Genomic DNA, 6,824 nt, shown 5'->3' with positions numbered 1-6,824 from the left:
TTCTATGATTCTGTGATGGATGAGATTAGCAAACAGCTTGGGGCTAAATCAAGCGGTGCTTGCATTCCCCCAAACTATGAGTACTCTGGTTAAAAAAATGAAGTGGGTTTGCTGGTAGGAAATAGTTTGTCCAGAATGAAGAGCTGTCCATTTAGAAAACTACCATACAAAGTTTAAGGAAAACATTTCAATCGGTTCCAACATACTTAGAAATTAATTTCAAAATCAACTTCTTGTTGCAACGCTATCATATTGGATGCCGCAACACTCAGCTTTTTTTGTGTGTGTGATACCATTTCAAACCAACAGACCACACACAAATGTTGGCTTCTTGTGCTCTGATTTGAAACAAAAGAAGTTTTAGAAATACAGGTTTCCTGCAGACAAGAAATTCCACCAGCGCAAACTCAAGTTCCCTCCAGCAAATAACAATTTGTAGATTAATGACTGGGTAGGTGGGATGTTCAAAACACAGCCTTTCCAAAAGCAGGTCAGAAGCAAGAGGTTGCCGTTGCCATCACTTGCTCGTCGCCTTCGAGAAAAGACAGAGGCAAGAACAGCGCTCCGGTGTGAGGGTCACACAAAAACCCCAAGCACGACCTGCACAGCGGCTGGTCTCAAAACTGAGGGATGAAAAGGAACGAAAGAACCGCACGAAAAAGCCTTACTAGATGATGCATCAAACACTCTGGCCGGCATCCAACACACGACTCACGCACAGGCTTGATGCAGAGCACGTGCTTTGGTCTGCCGCGAACTGGGTGAACTGGGTGGACTGGGGGGAGCTTTGCTGCGTGGGGAGGGCGGCTGCAGCAAAACCATCCTCGTTCCAGCGATGGATCCTCCTCCTGAGCCGGCTGCTCCGGGAGGGGAGCGGGGCTGAGGACACACAGTGAGGGTGCCAGAGCCTGGCCCAGGCTGCCCAGGGAGGTTGTGGAGTCTCCTTCTCTGCAGACATTCCAACCCGCCTGGACACCTTCCTGTGTAACCTCATCTGGGTGTTCCTGCTCCGGCGGGGGGATTGCACTGGGTGAGCTTGCGAGGTCCCTTCCAGTCCCTGACATTCTGTGATGCTGTGATTCTGTGACAGGGACCCCCCGCCCAGCTTGATACCGTCGCGTTAACACGGCGACAGCGACTGGACGTCTCCAGCGCCACAAGCATTTGCTCAAAGATTGTCTCAGAAATTTGCTTTTATCCGCTAGCCTTCCTCAAGTGTAAATATAGTCACTACAGACAGAATCCCGTCCCACAGAGGCTGAAACCAAGACTCCAGAGATCTGCTGTTACTGCCCATCCCTGACTCACCCCTTCTCTGCAAAGTGTGCCCGATGGGCTCTTGGAAAATCATATTTTTGCCCTTGCAACTCCGAAGGCTGAAAAATCATTAAAAACTATGTCTTAGCTTCCTGCAACAGCTGACAGCTTGAAACAGTAGTCCTATTTAAACTGTCCCTATTCAGTAGAGCTCTGAAACAATAATGAGTGCTTAAATGTCAGTATTGCTTAACTAATGATAATGTTTTCCAGAATTCTGGCACATATGCAAGTGCCACAGTGCCTCGCAGCCCTCCACGGGTGCCAAACCCGTCCCACGTGTTCCCTGCCCGGCTGTCACCCCCTCAGCTTCCACCCTGCAGGAAAGACAGAAAAACTGGAAACGCGAAGGCTGTGTGTAATAAACCAAGCTTTATATTTAAAAACAAAAAAACCACCCAGCGCATGGTATTCTACATATATTGTTTACACACTAAAAATACAGCTTCACACTGAAAGATACCTCTGTAAGTAAGAATAGATGAAACCACAGTACATAGTGCTCAGCTGACTGCAGAAGAACAGGGTGTTACAATTCAATGAGCTGCCAGTGGAATCTGAGCCCCTTTTTCCATAGCATGTGTAGGCTACAACACTAGAGACTAGTTCTATACTGGAAAGACCTCAGGAAACAGTGCAGAAACAGCTTCTATCACCCAAACGCACAGTTCACAGAATCACACAGAATCCCAGAATGTCAGGGACTGGAAGGGACCTCAAAAGCTCATCCAGTGCAATCCCCCTGCCGGAGCAGGAACACCCAGATGAGGTTACACAGAAGGTGTCCAGGCGGGTTGGAATGTCTGCAGAGAAGGAGACTCCACAACCTCCCTGGGCAGCCTGGGCCAGGCTCTGGCACCCTCACCATGAAGAAGTTTCTTCTCATCTTTAAGTGGAACCTCCTGTGTTCCAGTTTGCACCCACTGCCCCTTGTCCTATCACTGGTTGTCACCCAGAAGAGCCTGGCTCCATCCTCCTGACACTCCCCCTTTCCATATTGATCCCCATGAATGAGTCACCCCTCAGTCTCCTCTTCTCCAGCTCCAGAGCCCCAGCTCCTCAGCCTTTCCTCACACGGGAGATGCTCCACTCCCTTCAGCATCTTCGTGGCTGCGCTGGACTCTCTCCAGCAGTTCCCTGTCCTTCTGGACCTGAGGGGCCCAGCACTGGACACAATATTCCAGATGAGGTCTCACCAGGGCAGAGCAGAGGGGCAGGAGAACCTCTCTGACCTACTGACCACCCCCCTTCTAATCCCCCCCAGGTCCCATTGGCCTTCCTGGCCACAAGGGCCCAGTGCTGGCTCATGGTCACCCTGCTGTCCCCAGGACCCCCAGGTCCCTTTCCTCTACACTGCTCTCTAATAGGTCATTCCCCAACCTACACTGGAACCTGGGGTTGATCCTACCCAGATATAAGACTCTACATTTTCCCTTGTTATATTTCATTAAATTTTTCCCACTGTAGCTATTATTGACCCTGCCTGTGTTCTGGCTGGAACAACCGGATCCCCACCGCAGGTCCTGCTTGCCTCCGATGGGGTGACCAAAAGAGCTTGGAGCATTCATTTAGTAAAACCGGGGGACCACAGAGATATGACTGCGTTCTGAAAGTACCTTAAGTGGGAGTGAACCCTGGAGAAACCACATCAGCGAGAACACAGCAACAGCCCAAATGTGGACACCTTCTAATGCTTTAACCATTCAAGAAGTCAGTCTCTGGAAGGGCCTTTTAATAGTTGCCGTGGAAGCAAGATAGCTGGCTAATTGTGAGCCCATGAAGCTTATGAAAGGGTCTGCATGATACGGTTTCCTGCGACAGCGTGGGAATAACCCTGTGTCCCTCGGAGCTCGTTTCCAGCCTGGTTTCCAGCAGAGCTCTTGTTTTGTTTCACCTCATGGTGCCAATTCCAGCAGAAACTCCACACTGGGCCGGTGTTCTAAAACACCTGCAGAGCGAGGGCTTAGAGAAGCCAAGCGATGCCAGAGACACCGATAACAGCCAGAGAGCCGGGGAACCAGCCCTGCGAGCCCCCGCCTGCTGCAAGAGCTTTTCCTTCCAAGAGAAGATGCTCTGGCAAAACACTGTGACCAGAGCAGAGCCTTCTACGTAAGCATCCCTGAACCTTCCTCTGCAATATCTCACCCAGTCAACACCCCAGCTGCTCCTCACTGCCTCTCCCTCTCCGATTTTTGCAGTTCTGTGTTGCTGAAGTTACCGCTTACCCCTGTGAAAACCCCTCGGATGTCAGGGTTTAGGTTGCAGAGCCATACGGTAGGGGTAGGGGGGCTAGAAGAAACACTTCTTTTTAAACAGAAATGTTTTGCCAGCTGCTACAGGAAAACAATACATGGAAGTAGCAGCTTAATGGGACCCAAGCAAAACACCGGGGCTTTTTGAACCTTTCTCTCATTTCTGAAGGGCTCGACTCAAAGCCTCCTGAAAGCCGGGCAGTGTTTCGCATTCCCTGCCTGCCGGGATCACCCCGGAGCACCTTTCCTGAAGGAGGGTTTTGCAGTGCCCAGCAGCACACGGCAGCCCAAAGGGGCTGCGTCACAGCGACCTGATTTTCCACGGCCATCAGGCTGTTCTCCTTCATGGGGACAGGGGGCTAGCAGCTTCAACGCATCAAGTTTAGCAACCAACCCATTACTTCGGTTTCTAACACGGATTATCATCGGTACCCAAGATTTTCTTCTCTCAACCCACTGCCACTGTGGACGCAACTTTGTTGTTGTAAGTATATTTTGACAAGGGCAGAAAAAGATATAACGGAACCCAGAACGGACGTACAAACATGCTGAAGGGGAAACTGTAGCATGAATTTAATGTTAGCAAGCAGGGCCATGAGTTGGATCATAGAACATCTCTACCAGTATTCCTGAATCTTATTCTGGAAACGTTGCCTGAGAAGAGTTTAGCCAAACATTGCTACTCAGGCAGCAAGGCAGAGCTGCCCACTGCAAACCAGCAGTTTCTAGCGAAATCCAGGACTTGGATGAGACTGCGTCATCAGCTTCAGAACCTAATTGAGTAGATATAACTGGTTTGGTTGTTTTCTGTCTTCTAATATGCTTCCACATGACACATTCTACTGAACAGATCATCGCGTAGGTCAAAAAGAAGGCAGACACACAAAAGAAATAAGGGATTTTAAGTCGTTCGACACCTATAGCTTTGGTTTGAAACACAAGTAAAATATTGACATGCCATAGCACCAAAACAGAAAAGGTAGAAGACACCTAATGAGGCCTCTACCCCCAAGAGAGCAAAGAGGACTGGAATCATAGAATCATAGAATCACCTCTTCCCTTTCAAGCTCCAAGCCACAAAGGCAGAGGATGGGCCTTTGTCTCATTCTAGTGACTGATCACCCACAAGGTTTGGGAATCAGTTCGCACTTCCACACGGGACAGGTGAAGACAGGCAGGTGCCTCTGCCCCAGGGATCCCGAAATCTCAAGAGCCCGAGGTGGCCGCAGGCACTTCTGCACCGGCGCGGCAGCATTTGTGAGCTCCGACACGTTCATCTGCTGCTTCGAGACACGTGCTGAGGCACAGACACGTCCTCCACAGGCAAACAGATCACTGGATCTGGTAACCACACATCGGCAAGCCCTCGACACGCTCCAAGGGATTTCAACTCAAATTTTGCACATCCAGAATGCAGCCTTACTTTTAATGAAACCCTTACTGACTTTCAGTCTCAGCCTCTAGGGCTGGGCAGGGCAGCAGCTACGCTTTAAAAACCAACCAACCAAACAATCTGTCTTTTCAAGTTGACAGACAAGGAGGGTAGGCTGAGGTCTGTAGTCTGCACAGATCAAATTCGGAGTGCGCGGTTCCTTCAAGTGCGGTTGATTATACCGTGCAGCGTTTCGGCCATTAGGATGCACAGTTCCGCCCCGACTACCAGCAAAATGTTTCTGCATACACAATACACCCCTGGACTTTGTGGAACTCCATGTTGACAAAAATTTTCTTCAGGCCTGCTTTGGTTAACAGGGTTTACCCTCTTACTTGCTTGGGGCTGTTTTCTTCAGCACGAGGTCAGCTAAAGCAACCTTCATCTCCAGCTGCTCATACTCATTCCCAAATTGTCCTTCCTAATTGCACTGCTAGAATTTTGTGTTTGCTGGCACTGCAGACTGGTTCAGGGAGCTGGCTGGTTATTTTCATCCGGATGCAATAAACCTTCCATCCAAAGCACATCTGCAGACAGAGTTGTATTGGTACAACCAAGGCAGCTACAAACAGAAGGAAACAATTTCAGCTTTGCCATCAAATGGCCATGAAGCTATAGCATTATTTCTGCATATAAAAATGCAGCTGTGGTGATCTGGAGCTTCCTAGTGCACTGCAGGAGACAGAAATGCGGACAGAAGGTAATCAACAGGTCTTTCTGCAGGAGCGAGCGCTCAGCACGCCTGGGTTTCCCAGCACCGTGAAGATGACAGCTTGCTTCCAGGACTTCTGATGGAAGACACCAACTAAAAGAGGTTCCAGCAGGAGCCAGGAAGCTCTTCGCCTCTTGCCCAGCCTGCACATCTCCCGTGCATCAGCCTCCAGCACTGCACATCAGCTGGACACCAGCCAACATCTGGCCAGATGTTAAAAGCCACCCCTAAAGACGCTCAGGGCGGACCCACTTAAGTCAAAGCGATCCAAGTCGATTTTAATCGTACGTAAGAATCAGCAAGCCGGAAATCTTGTTTGAGGTCACTGATTTTAATCTGGGTTTAATATTTGCTTCTAAGAGAGGGCGAGTCTCAGACTTGCAGGAATTAAGACCTGTTTTTATTTGCATCTGAACACAGCTCAATGCTACATTTTCTTTCTCAGCTATAAAGGAGGAATGTGATGTGTATTTAAAACAATTCTACAGCTGATACAAATCAGAAATCTGAATGCGTCCAGGGTGTTTTCTACTTAGTAGGTTATTTTTACTTCATGTTGCTAGTGTACACTCCCTTGAACATTCATACAAATGCAATTAAATACATGATTTTATTTCTTTTTTATATGCAAAAGCAAACTAGAAAATATGAACTTGAAAAGTTTCTTAGAATGTAGAAAAGAGATGAAAAAAACCCAAATAAAACAAAAAACAAACACACAACAACAATAAAACCCCCCAAAACCACAGAACGCTTTTTATTCAGGTACTGAACTGAGTCAAGTGTTGAAATGAATAAGCAGCTTCTGAGACCAACAGCCTTTGGGTGAAATCAAAGCTTCAGAGAAGTTGCAACCTCAGAGAAGTCTTTCTTACTGAGCTCATTCAGTTTGTGTTTTGATTATGAGAAGCCAGAGAGGTAGGGGAAAAGAAATAAAATAATCTATTACACATCGGGCAGGACACATTGCTTTTCACAAAAGCCTGAAGAACAACCTCAACACAGGCAAGGCTAGTTGCTTCTATTTTGCAAGGCTCTAACATATCACTCTGCTGCACTTTACGTCACTTCAGAATTTCAACACATGTTCACAGCTCAAATACTTTTGTTT

This window comes from Caloenas nicobarica, chromosome 8 (assembly GCF_036013445.1).
Source record: "Caloenas nicobarica isolate bCalNic1 chromosome 8, bCalNic1.hap1, whole genome shotgun sequence".
NCBI classification, from domain to species: domain Eukaryota; kingdom Metazoa; phylum Chordata; class Aves; order Columbiformes; family Columbidae; genus Caloenas; species Caloenas nicobarica.
Note: the sequence above shows the minus strand (reverse complement) of the source record.